Here is a 14,341-nt window from a genome sequence, read left to right on the forward strand (position 1 = left end):
ATTTGTAAATGGTTCAGTCCTATTCTGGACTTTAGTGTAAATTATTGGTCCTATTTTGGACTTACTTAAAATTCTGCATTTAGTGTATTTGTAAATGGTTCAGTCCTATTCTGGACTTAGTTAAAATTCTGGACTTTAGTGTAAATTATTGGTCCTATTCTGGACTTAGTGTAAATGGTTCAGTCCTATTCTGGACTTAGTTAAAATTCTGGACTTAGTGTAATTATAAATGGTTCAGTCCTATTCTGGACTTTAGTGTAAATTATTGGTCCTATTTTGGACTTACTTAAAATTCTGCATTTAGTGTATTTGTAAATGGTTCAGTCCTATTCTGGACTTGTTAAAAATCACACAACACAATGTTGAACAAAACTCATTTGTAGTGTACTGTATTTCAAACGACACATACTGTACAATCCAATAAATCTTAACAAAACTTTTTTGGAAAATTTCGTCAGCGTTTCGCGCAATAAGACAGTTGGGATTATCCAAGCGGAAGCGATCGCCTATGATGGGCGATCGCCACGCGTGGAACCTACGCGCCACCCACCACCCTTGGCCCCGCTGAAAGATATATATGCCTCTCAGAAGTTGTTCTTGACTTGGTGTTAGTTCTGTAGTTTTCATGAGTTTTGCAGTTTCAAGTTGATTGCAATGAATATTCATCATTTCTCTGCCTGGTAATGAGGACTGCTGGTCTGGTTCAGTATGCAAATGAATTAACTGTAGCAAGCTATCTGTAATTAAAAAGATTTTGAAAATGGATATAAAATTTAAGCAATAAAAATTAGGACTTCTATTAATTTTTTATTATCATTACTTTTCAATTTAGTTGCTTAATAAAATATCTTTATTCATTTATAAAAAATTCTACATATAATAACTTTATATAAATTCAACACCAACATCAGTTGTATAAAACCTAACTATAATACAACCCAAGGCTACACTAGTCATTGTGCAGACCTTTCATGGAGTGTTTACCATCTATACTTTCCTGTAGGTGTTTACACATTAAAATATTGCAAACTCAGTGTTTGATGACACTAAAGTGTGTATCACTTGTGTGTAAGTTTTAGTGTATTATCACTTATGGTGATATTGCACAAATGGAGAAGGGTAGGATTAAATTTTAAATTATTGATACTGGTTACTGATGGGAGGATGCTCCTATCAAAAATCACTACATAAAAAATATGGCTATAAGGTAAGTATTTTCCACTCACCAAAATCTGGCATCCACTGTTTGAAGTTTTTAAAGCATGTTTCATTAAATTCAACAGCACTGCTGTTCAACACGTCACTGCAATATTTCATTCTGCCTGCTTACCAACATGCCACTCTATAAAATAAAACAAACAGAACTATATATTGAAGTGTCTAATTTCCTACAAAAATGTAACAATAATGACAATAATTATTACTTATTTTCAGAAGAAAGTTCAGCAGTTCCAAGTTTTGTTCCTATTACACCTTCCTTTATTCTTTCATATTTTGCTTCTTTACTTAACCTTAATCACTTACACATTCATTATAAGCTTATTTTTAAATTAGGCTTACACTTTACAGTATACATTGTGCACTTTCCTACCTTTATCAATTGTAAGTTGGAGGTATTCTTCATAAAAATTTTCGACAAAAGGATATCAAATTGTCTTTACCCAGTACCGCTCGATCATATTATTTAGTGGCATTTTATCCATATTGAAAAAATCAAATATCTTTCCACTTACCAGCATCAGGTATTCTTGTGCTGTTAACCATTTTATCAATTGTATATACTCATCGTGAAAATAAACACCGCTGCTTCTTAAGACTCTGTAAAATAAACAGGATTGAATAAAATATATTGAAAGGAAGACAATGTCATATTTACTGTACTGGTACGATGAGCATTTACGTTGTCCTTACGGTTATAAAGTGTATGCCAAATCTCCTAGCTCAGGGAAAAACTCAAGGCAAAATGTAATAGCTGTACAGGCCCATTAAACAGAAATCACAAGCGGCACAATTGTATTGTCAAAACAAAACAAAAGCAAAACACAACTGACTTGTTTATTAAAGTTTTTTTAAGAAACAATGAGAGGGCAGTTAGCAAATTTTTAAAATACAATGTTAGGAGGTGGCCACAATTAAGCTGACTCGTATTCTGTACATTGGTTTGTATGGCAAGATTTGAAGAAAAAAATGGTGATTTCATATTACATTTGTTATTGATAATTTCAATTATTTGAGTAAAATTTACAATTAGGGGCATATTATTATTATGGAGGATGATTTTTTTACATCTTATTAACTTTTTTTCAAATTTCAGTTAACAAATTTTAAAAATTATAATACTAAAATTTACAATGATACAATATATTTTAATGGCTCTTATGAAACAACCTGGGCTTAAGGGGAACTTAATCAATTGAATCTTTCAATAACTAGTAAACGTACGCTACCGATGATAAAAAATAATTAACGTGTGACATTTATTAAAACATGATTGCTGCCCTCTATAATTACCGATTACTGTATCTAAAACTTTCATCCTGTATGTGTTCCTCAAAGCAATAAAAAATATAATAAGATAAGAAAAAATATAGCAAAACGAGCTTTCACCCTGGCCAGGAATCGGCGCCCTAGTCATTCCTCCCCGACTATTCCTATCCATTCCATGCAAGGTTATGCACCAAGCAAGACCATTAACTATAGGGTTCACTAACTCGGTCCCAATTTCAAACAACTGAACGGAGGGAGGAAACACAGCCATAAACAAAGCCATAAATGCGGAGAATCTAGCACTACCAAGTACCTGTCAGTCGAATCTTGAGACTACCTAACTCCGAAACTTGCCGGAAGCTCCCCCCCGCAAATACTCGCTAGTAGTACACACAAACGACGTACACCTCGAAAATATGGCCAAGCGTTCAGAATGTAAACTAGATCGGAATCCGTTCGAGAAAAGAGGCAGGTAACCTAATTAAAAAAACATATTCATATAAATAGAGCTGTGGGTCAACATTACGCATGGTCATGGTGTCAAATTAATTCAAGCTCATTTTTTAAAGTAGGAAAACCTTAAGTATTGAAAATAATTGTTAATAAATATATATTTAGAGTTTTTATTAAATTTTCAAAATAATTGTCCGTTTTATTTGAAAAAATCAATAAAAGATAAAAAAAAATAAAAGATTATAAAAATATTCAAATTAGATATATGCAAATATATTTTATTAATTATTCACAATAGTAGAGGGCGGTTTTACATTCTATCTAAAGAGAGAAAAAAAAGGATAAATAAAAAGTATAAAAAATATATTTTAAAAAAATTTAAAAATATATTAATAAAAATAAAATAAAAGGTATAAAAGGTGGTGATATTCCAGCAAAACGTTTTCTCAAACCACATACACGCTTAGGTACAGTCGTAGACTAGGCCTAATAATAGGGCCTACCTGTAGGCCTAAACGTAAACGTTTTTGTTTTGGTGTAGTACCTAGGCCTACCTGAAATTTAAGATGTTTCCTTCGTACAAATAAGTACAGTTATAGCCATACCTCCCTGGACTTTGACTATGCTTAGCAATTAGTGTAGGACTACCACAGTCCTTGCCAGCAGGTTGGTCTTGGTCACCACGGGCCTAGGCACTTTACGCCGACGACGGCAATTCGGCCCGGGGTTATCGAGCCCAAGTGTTTACTGTGGGCCACCGCCGTAAAGTGGATTAATGATTGAATTCCGCCGTGGGCTCGATACACTTTTTTTTTTTAATAAAAATTTTGGACAGGCTCAGTGTTCTTATTTTTGACCAATCCAGGCTCAAAATGTACTTAGCCTAGTAGGCCTAGGTATATTTGGTCTTATTTTTACAAACTTTTCAAACATGGAAACTTTACAAATTTGTATAAATTAACTGTGTTATAGCGGGTATTACATAGTCACACCCGCTGCAAATATGGAACAGCAGTTTTTCATTTTTTTAAATATAAAAACCTCATCATTTGACATTTTTACCTCAGCCTCAATTTGTTCTTACTTTTTCTGAATTTTTAAGCAATTTCAGCCTCCCCTACCACCGTGGCATGCTCTGTAACTTGGTTGTCTTTCATTATCAATCTTTGGCAGCACTTTTTATATTCCATGAGGATGAACTAAATGAGGAGGCAAAACAAAACACAGCCAAATAAAAAAATATTACTGTAAATGCTCATATTTAGACCGCAAATCTTCATAAGCGTTGCACCAAATCGATTTTTTTTTGCTAAGCGCCATTCTGAAATAAGGGCTGTGTGCTTAATCGAGAGTATATACTACACTGTGTGTAATGAAACAGGGTTTTAAATAAAATGTATAAAGTGTTAAAATGAATACAATGAAGACACAAACATTTCTTTATATTATAAATATTTATTTACAGTGATGCAGGACCTAAAATAGAACTACTGGACTATAGGAATGCCCAAGATACCTGTACACAAATTTTATAAGTGCTGTAGTGCTTATTCAAGCATTTACAGTATTTTGTCTAGCACCCAGTAACTGGATATACTGCTTGAATATTAAGTAAACAACAATAATATTAATAATTAATTTGAAGGCCTAGCAATCATGTATTGCTTGCACTAAGAAAAGTTCAGATACATTTTTCTCACAAATTGACAATAATATTTTTTTATTCAAATAGGATAACAATCTGGATGAAATCTAGGACAGGAGGAACAATAGAACAGATGAAGTTTAATAACAAGTCGTCAAAAGTGTCAGAATAATCTGGATGAATTTTGAAGGACATTTGCCCAACAAAAGTGTAATAATTCAGACATTTACAAGACCCACTTGGATTTTCAGTTTTGCTGGAGACAAGATTACAGTTAAGGATGAAGACCACTTGAAAGAAGCTTTAACATGCAGAGGCAATGATCAAGTGGAAGTCCATTACAATAGACACAAAAAAGATGCATGCAAGTCATAGGACAGAACCAAAGATACATTGATCATTACAAAATCATTACAAGATGAAGTATTAAACATCACAAATCTCATTTTTTATTACAACATTTTATAAATTTTGCCCAGGCTTAGTGTTCTTATTTTCTTGTCAATTTCAGGCTCAAAATATTCTTATTTTGTCCTTAGTTTTTATGCAATTTCAGCCTCAGTGATGAGGAATGTTGTACAAGAACAAGAACAGTTAGCAGTGAGGCTTTGGGTGGGAATAGAGAGGGCGGCAGACTGCAATTTACCGATATCAAGGCTTCTAAATGAATTCGATGCAACTCGGCCACAAATCAACTCAGCCACAAAAAGTTCGGCTGCAGTCAACTCGGCCACAAGTTATCTTGGCCACAAGTCAATTATTATTATTGTATTATTGTTGTTTTTATTACCGTTAGTTTTAATATTAATTAATAGTCTTAGCATTAACATTATGTATTGTTAAAATTTTTGCTGATATTATTATTGTTACCATATAAATAATTCCGATATAAATTTTCCGATATAAAGATCAAAGGACTGTACACACGCGCTATGTTCGAGAGCGGAGATGTGCGTCCTTCTGTTGAATTACCTTGCTTCCATTAATACTGAACCTAAATACATATGTCGCATGATAAGCAGGATCCAGTCAAGCAATTTTTAAAAAATGTTTTAGCTATAAGGGTCCAAATTTTTATAATTCTATTTCAAATTCTATTCGTTTATGTACTACCTTTGCTTTTTTAAACTTAAATTTAAACAGTATAATCTGTAAGTTTCTTGTTTATCTTTTTTTAACGTTTTTAATTAATGTATTCTCAAATTTTTACAAATTATTTTTTATATCTGAATTTTATAAATTTGTGTAATTAAGTGACTCCTGTCTTTATTCTTGTGAGGGCCCCTAATGATCAGCATTGCTGGATGGGTCACCCTCTTGAAATATGGTATTAAATAAAAAAAAAAAATAATAATAATATCCCTTGACAATAGATGCAGTATAAAATAAATCTATATATTATTCTATATTATCATGTCTATAATGAATCTGGTTTATGTAACCTTTGCATTATAAATGATGAGGTAGGCACATTTTATTTATGTCTCTTTTAAACTTAAGATTTGAATAGCTTAATGACACCGCATTTTTACTACTGTATTATCAATTATTTTGTATACCGTATATGCTCGCATATAAGGCGATCTGCAAACAAAGTTTAAGAAGATTTTTGGACGATTTTCGCTGCATTTTATGGTTTGATAATGCATCTAGCTGGCTAAAAACTGCAAATGCAGCACTAATCTTCCAAATAATACCATTTTATGAGATTTTATATTTTATTTCCCTCTATTTAAAATACCTTTATTGCAAGTAGTAACTTTGTGTGTTAGGATCTGCACATAATACGAACATTTAACAAATCTAAGATTGTAATGTCATGCGTACAAGACGACCCCTTTTTTTCGATGTAATTTGCTAATTTATTAGCCTTATATTATAATATGCGAGTATATTTAAAGTACAATAGTCCGATAGCGAAATTATGAACAGTGGAGGTGCTCGGGTTGCTTTCAGAGGTTAATTTAAAGGTGCGCTTTTTTAAATATAACAAATAAAACATAAATTTCAAGCATTAAATACCAATTACAGGCATCTAGAGATCAATCTGTAATCACTGGAGCTGATAATTTCCAACAGATTTCATAGCACATTATTACAAATCAACGGTTAGAAGAGCAGGCAAAAAAAATGTAATGCATACTAGGCCTATGGTATTTCGCGATAATTTGGAAAGATCTTAATGAAATAATAGGTTTTAAAAAGTGGACTTTTTGAAATTCGGTGGTCCAGGGGTAGAGACCTGGAGGGGGTTTTTGAGAAAAGCCCTGGAGGCTCCGACAAAGTAGCATTTTGAGTGTCTTATATAATGGATTTCTCAAACACATAATTTGTGAATAATTTATTTAAATTTTCATTAATTTGGGTTTTTTGAGGGCCTAAAGAAGTAACATTATTATGTCCTGTACATCTGCAGGCCTACAGAAACATTGTTCATATTATAGATCAATCTGCAGTCACTGGAGACGATTAAAATTTCCAACAAATTTCATATCTTATTTAAAATCAACGGCTGGATATGCTGGCAAATATATAATGCAATGCATGCTACAGTATAATATTTTGTGATAACTAGGAACGATTTTGTGAAAAAAGAATGATAATCCTATGATTTAGATAAAGAGACCACTTAATTTCACCCTCTGCACCCCCCTGCCTACGGGCCTGACCTACAGTAGTTTTGATTTCAAAACTGACAGGATACTTTCCGTTATTAACTTGCATGTGTTTTAGCTTCTTTTTTGGAGTAAGCTCAACACTACTACTCATTTTTCAGTACTGCCAAGGCCTACATCCATATCGCTCTCATCAGACTCCATTTTCGAAATCTTTACTAGACTGTTGTTGTTACGAAATCAGTAGACCATGGAGCACTATACAGTTCAGAGTGCAGTGCAACTCTGACATCAATTTGGCCAATGAAATTTGTTTTTTTTTTAAATCAGTAGACTGTGGAGCGCTAATTAATTTTTCATATACAGTTCAGATTGCAACTCTGACAGCAATCTGGTCTATGAAATTGGGTTTTTTTTCGAAATCAATAGACTGTGGAGCGCGAATTACTATTTCGTATACAGTTCAGAGCGCTGTTTTCAAGATGTAATTAAGTGGTCTCGTTCTTATCTAAATCATAGGATTATCATTCTTATTCAGAAAATCGCAATTTACTTCAGCTGGCCAAAATGCGTAAAAAGTGGAGATTTTCGACCCAAAATCGGAGTGCGGAATTTTGCTTATATAAACGGAGTAACTCCGCCGAAATTGGAGTGGTTGGCATGTCTGTAAAGATGAAGATGCATCTGCGTATCTTAGAAACATTTATGTTTATGTGAGTAATCGTACTCGTGCGCAATCTACGTCTATAACTGAAATATCTTTGTGATAGCTAATTCAGCACTATTCCTTTGAAGACAAAATTCCAACATTTCAACAAAAATTTAAAAAATAAAAAATAAAAAAATCTTAAATCCTAAATTAAATTTAGATTTAAATTTTTTAAATCTTTAAATGCCCTCTAAAGATCATAATTTTCTATCTTTTTTTCTTATGTTTATGTGCTGGCATGGCTTTCCCATCAGCTCTGGGCCACTCCCACCGGCTTCCATTTTGAACGGCCTATTTCGTTTTTCTGACTAAACCCTTGATGCCTATAATAGAACATCGTTAAAACTGTATTATTAAATAAGAACTTAAAAGTAGGCCCAGGCCTCACTACTACTAAATAGTACTGGACTCAGAGGCCTAGTAGGCCATCATCTAGGAAAGTTGCTGTATGTTTGTAATATGGGCCATCTAGCCTAAGCTTAATTCATCTTTGCCATTGCCCACTGATTGTCCAAGAGTCTATTCTATATATTTTAGGTCCGTTTTATTAGGGAGACTATATTTTAGCCGTGCCTAACTAGTCGACGCGAGATGTGACTCAGTTTCTGTACACGTCCGTGGCTTTGAAAATGTGAGCATAGTGATTGTTTGAAATCGTTTATTGTGGTCCACACATTTATCCAAATACAGAATATAAGTCCCTTATTTCGTCTCAAAATTAACTTGTTTGTTGGTGGCGCTGTTTAGAATGATAAAAAAACAATAATATTAAGGGACTTGTGGCAAGTCTAGGGGATCAGGTAGTTATCATAGATTTTGTATTACTCATGTGCTATTTTCGGACGTCTACAGCATAAGTTTTAATTTTTTTACCTGAGCCCCAACCATGGTGAGACTAAGTTTTTGGAATTGTAAGTATTTAAGTGCCATTTTGGGGCACCATTTATTAATTTATTCAGTTTTGTTTTAATCAATTTGTCAAGAATAAAAAGATTTAAAAAAGTAAATTTATGTTCCATTTCTAAGCATTCAGAGGTACAAAATTCTTAAACCATGGTGGCGCTGACATGCTGTGAACTCTCATTTCATTACCACCCCTTTTCTTTCAATTCTGGATATGCCACTGACGAACATCAAGATAAACATGCCAGCTTCTTTTTAAAATCGCCACATACAAGTCACCTACAGAATTTAGTGTGTCAATACAAATTGTGTTTTTCCAATCTGTTTTGTCTTCTTTAACTGAGTTAGAAATCTCTGCTCCTATATTAAAAAAATAACTGCTAAAATTTTCACAATCAAGATTTTAATAACATTTAGGATTGTGTTTATATTTGTTTTCAACTAATAAAAAATAATCTGATTTGGATTTTTCCAAATTTTACTTGTGCATTTGTTTCTAAGTGAACGATATGGCTGCCATGTTTATCGGATAAGTGCATTATATGATCACAGTCATACCTAGGTCTAACGATGTCAGGTGTGATACATTTTATTTAGGAGTTTTTTTATTTTTATTGGATTGAACAATGTTAAAAATTATCTTGAATTGTACATTAGTTTTGTATACTTAAGTATATAAAACTAATGTACAAGATAATTTTTAAAATTGTTAAATCCAATAAATAAAAAATACCAATTTAATAAATATTGAATGTGCTTTTTTCTTTTGGGTATAATGCTTACCGTATGGTTAGTTCTGCCAATAGCCGACTCTTCAAAGATACCGTCTTAGAACATCTAAAATTAAAAATTTTAAAAATTGAAATATTTAATTGTCAAAATAGTGTAAGAAATTGGAGGGACCCCCTACTCCTCTAACCCATCAGTAATACACATATTAAGGCACATAGAAAAAAATATTAGATTATCACTTTTTTTTTAAATAAGGGCGGGCGGTTTTTTTTTTTTTTTTAATCTGAACAATATAATATTGCTTTTTTTTTATTGATAAGGGAGTGGTTTTATTTGCAAGAATATTGTAATATTGTATAAAAACTGGCTTAATTTTATTGTTTTTTTAAAGAAAATATTCACAGTCACAAAATTTCATTGTTTTTTTAAGCTGTTAAAATAAATAATGCGGCAAAAATATTTCTTTTTAAATTCCAAAATTTTTGACACGGGCAGGAGTGATAATCTAACAATTTTTTCTATTTGCCCTAAAGTTGATCTGGTCAGTCAATTTGCATATTGTCAAGGACCTGACTGCACTCTTGAACCAGGGCCACCCTAGAAGCTAGTTACGCCATTGAATATTTGGCCCCAGCCGCATATGTTGTCCATGGATCGCACTCGTGTTTGTACCCTTTGTGACAGTGGAGAAATTGAAGATGTAAAGCATTTATTATTAAAATGTACGGCATTTGACGACATTAGAAATGAAGAATTAACAAATTTAAAAAGTAAACTTACACTCTGTGATCTTTCTGATACATGCACATTTTTTTTAAATTTTTGTTTTCTTTATGAGTATATATATATATATATATATATGCACACACATATGTGTGTACGATTTTGGTACATTCCTGGTTAATTGGTTGTGCTTTTCTTTATATGATTTATCGTTCATTATATTATTATTCAATTAAGGGCCGAAATGGTTTACACGAGATACTTCAATAACCATAATATGTCTTATATAGCCCTAATAGTAGCTTGACGCAAAAATTATCATTTATAATTGTAAAAATTATAAAATCAACCTTGTACATAGTAGAAAATGTGGACATTAACACTAACAGATGAATTGTGGGAAGTCTACACTACAACAGTTGTTAGGTGTAAACTAGGGCTAAAGTACTAGATAGAGGTCTACTTCTACAAGGCCTAGACATGCCAGGCGAGGCTACTTTTGTTGGTTAAACCAGGAAGATGCTTAAACTAGGCCTACTATTATTATTATTAATAATATTTTAATGATTATTATTATTATTAATATTATTATCAATATTATTATCAATATTATTATCAATATTATTATTACTATTATTATCATGAACATCATGTTATTAATTATTATTATTACAACATCTAGGCCCATTAATAATTGCAATTTTATTATTATTAATTTTAATATTATTAATAAGAACATTCAACATTTCAACCTGGTTAGGATCTTTATGATATGTATTATTACAACAATTTGTAATTTTGCTTGTAACATTCTTAATTTAAACCTTAGTAACAAATATATACATACTGCTACATTTCAACCCTAATGAAATTATTTGAATTGTATTATTATTATTAATAACATTTTTACAACAATTTGTAATTTTGATTGTAGAATTTTAAAACCAAGTTATAAAAGATACATACTGCTACGTTTCAGCCCTAATGAATTGTAATCTTATTATTATTATTATTATTATTATTAATAATAATAACATTTAATATTTTTTCCAACCTGGTTAGGATCAATAAGTATTTATGATCACATACTAAAATTAAGGGCCATTTATTTGAGAATTATTATACAACGTATATATCCATTTTACATTAAAAAATAAATGCCTAATGCAGCTAGGGCGGATGCAGGATTTGGCGGTGGGGGTTGCGCGAGAGTCGGCACCAGACATCAGCCCAACCATAGTTGGGGCTGAGGTGCAAAAATTGTGAGGATATAGACCTATAGGTGCCCGAAAATTTCACTCTCGTAATTCAAACCAACAATAAAATAAAACAACTATTTTTCTTAATACATTTTACGGTGCGATCGTACCATCTGCACACCCCCCCCCCCCTAGCATCCCCCCCCCCCCCCCCCCCCCCCCTAGCATCCACCCCAGTGCAGTACTATGCTGTATTAGTTTTCTCCCTGTATGAATGTAATTCAATATACAGTATCATGTACGAAACTACAGTACTATGATAAAATAGGCTGCTATCCAGTTATAAATACAAGTGAAAATTTGTAAATGATGTACTGTATGTATAGGCCTAAATTTAATAAACAAGCCATTATGACATAAATTTCAATGAACAGCAAATTATGTAATGTTATGTTATTAGATAATAGGACATAACAGGCAATTGATGAAAACATAGGCTTCATAAGAATATATTTTACATAAATATAAATAATCGTCTTCATATAACACTACAAAATGAAGTGTGCAAATAATTATATAAAAAAAATAAAATAATAGTATACTCTATATACTCATATAAAAATTAAGTATTAGACAAATATAATGTTTAGATAAAGTCCTCTGCAATTCGAAAATGGCATCGCAAGCAGCCCACCCCTACCTTATTACCTGTAATTATTATCAACATAGGCATTTCACACACTGCTGCGGGAGGGCCTGACTCGTATGATATGACACACTTCCGGTAAAAAGCGTTACAATTCTATAATGCAAAATATGCTAGCTGCTCATTCTTTCTCTTTCTATATTCTTAGATTGCATCTTAAATCCATTTTTTTGCTTAAGTCAAATTTATCAATATTGCTTTAACTTAAAAAATGCTTAAAATTAAAAAGTCGATTGTACGTATAAAGCATCTTAGATGATTTTTAAGCTAAGATTTTGCTAAGATGGTTTGATAATTCAGCTTAAGGTATTTGCTTAGGGACATCTAATCTTTTTTGACTTTAGATATTTGCTAAGCTGAGATTGATAAATTCGGGGTCTGGGGCCAGATTTATCAAACTAGAAATCAGCTTAAATTCGTCTTAAGTCCATTTTTTTGCTTAAGTCAAATTTATCCATAATTGCTTAAAATTAGAAAGTCGATTGTACATTGGGGCCATCTATGACGATTTTTTAAGCCAAGATTTTGCTAAAATTGGGTGATAAATCAGCTTAAGATATTTATTGTGGACATTTTTTCTTTTTTGACTTAAGACATTTGCTAAGCTGAGATTGATAAATTCCGGGCCTGGTACATAGTAGAAAATGAGAAGTCTTATAGTCAGCCTAGCACGGAGGTATAATTCCTCCATGCTAACCATTAGAAGTTTCATGATACTGGGTAAATATAATTTATGTTGATGATATTTTATTGCACAAATAATAAAAACTGTAAAACTGAGAAAATAAGAACCATGTACCTATATAGTACAATTTTTAATTTAAGATTGGTGGATATTTTTAACAGCATTATTTTATTGCCCTATATGGTGAAAAGAAGGGAAAAAGTAAAAAATATTTTAAACAATAATTTTATAATAAATAACATTTGTGAAAACAAAATTGAGATTATTAACTACAGTATGGCTATAAGATAACACTCCCAGTAGCCTATATCACAATTGGATGAAAAAATAAATGTTTCTCCACTTACCAGCAAACTGTATTCTTAAGTTGCTATCCACTCTCACAATTTTACTACTCATCCTGAAGCTGAACACCACTGCTTCTTAACATTCTGGCCGGCTGTACCAACATGACGCTCTACAAAAAAAAAATAGAACAAAATCAAACCTATACTGTAACGGCATTATTTTATTTTGCTTCTTAATAATTGAAAAACCAACAGGAAATTGAGATTCACAGTAGCTACACTTATGAACATAACTCATACAAATACCTTGGTTTGTATTGCAAGCAATTTGAAAATATATAAAGACAGCTGCTGTTACAGTGTTGAAGCCCAGGCCTCAATGTTTTGGGGTGGCCTATGCCTATGTTATTCTAGCATATAAAGCCACCTGAACCATATCAATGCTTTATACTCTAGTAGATATTTATGAAGAGAATAATATTTATTTTAATTATCTGTATTAATTCACATCATTAAATTTTAATAATAGGCCATATTATTTACTAAATCTACCAATGACCGCTCTTCTTTCAAATAGGCACGCGGATAAATCATGGTGTTCACCCTCGTGACTGCGTGGTCGATGCGTGGTCGATGATGTACACATCCATTGCCACGTCGACATCTTTCACAATAAGATTTTTAGTGACGGCTGTTACTGGTTAACGGTAAGAACGTATACAATTTTTATAATTCTTTTTAACTAAAGTGCTGATTTTTGGCCATAAAATCATTGGTACTGTATACATTATACACTTTTATAGTGTAGCCATTCTTGACAAAAAACAGGAAAGGAAAATTGTAATTTTTCTGGTGGACAGTTGACTGGTGGGTGGTTCACCATGGTACCAACAGGAATATATGTATCCAAACAACAGGAGGGTCTACACTATGTACTCCATCAGGTTAGGTAGCTGTACACTGTAGCTGTGGTATTCCAGCATGTATGTAGCCTGGGTTCCAGGCCCTAATTTTAGGTTACTCACTCTTTATTGCACTTAGTGCGCGCCTTACCTAATTTAATTGGCGTCCCATACTCAATTTCTTTTTTTTCGAATTAGGGCCTGGGCAAACGATTCATGCGTACGATTTCCCACATCAAATTTGATGTGGGATATCGTATGCATGACTGATTTTGTAAATCACGTGACTGGCTAA

The 14,341-nt window shown here is 32.3% G+C and overlaps 2 long non-coding RNA genes across 6 annotated transcripts in view; one reads left to right on the plus strand and one right to left on the minus strand.

The window, feature by feature from the left end:
• Window positions 1-372: 372 nt before the first annotated feature.
• The window catches only part of LOC117116466, a 38,528-nt gene continuing 24,559 nt past the window's right edge, over window positions 373-14,341 (minus strand). Inside the window, exons 1-5 of one of the 5 annotated variants that reach the window (XR_004446754.1) lie at window positions 13,451-13,643; window positions 13,205-13,314; window positions 1,734-1,818; window positions 1,227-1,342; window positions 373-737 (exon numbers count right to left, since the gene is read on the minus strand). This is a non-coding gene — a long non-coding RNA (uncharacterized LOC117116466). Of the gene's footprint in view, window positions 738-1,226; window positions 1,343-1,733; window positions 1,819-2,800; window positions 2,863-4,024; window positions 4,132-9,595; window positions 9,641-13,204; window positions 13,315-13,450; window positions 13,644-14,341 lie in introns of those variants that run through there. The other 4 variants (XR_004446755.1, XR_004446756.1, XR_004446757.1 and 1 more) reach the window with 4 other exon arrangements.
• Window positions 12,653-14,341, plus strand: part of LOC117116468 — a 23,069-nt gene continuing 21,380 nt past the window's right edge. The window contains exons 1-2 of the long non-coding RNA XR_004446759.1: window positions 12,653-12,892; window positions 13,722-13,851. This is a non-coding gene — a long non-coding RNA (uncharacterized LOC117116468). The remainder of the gene's footprint in view (window positions 12,893-13,721; window positions 13,852-14,341) is intronic.

The sequence above is a fragment of the Anneissia japonica genome, unplaced genomic scaffold (assembly GCF_011630105.1).
Source record: "Anneissia japonica isolate Jap-2015-1 unplaced genomic scaffold, ASM1163010v1 scaffold263_len647688_cov178, whole genome shotgun sequence".
Classification (NCBI taxonomy): Eukaryota; Metazoa; Echinodermata; class Crinoidea; order Comatulida; family Comatulidae; genus Anneissia; species Anneissia japonica.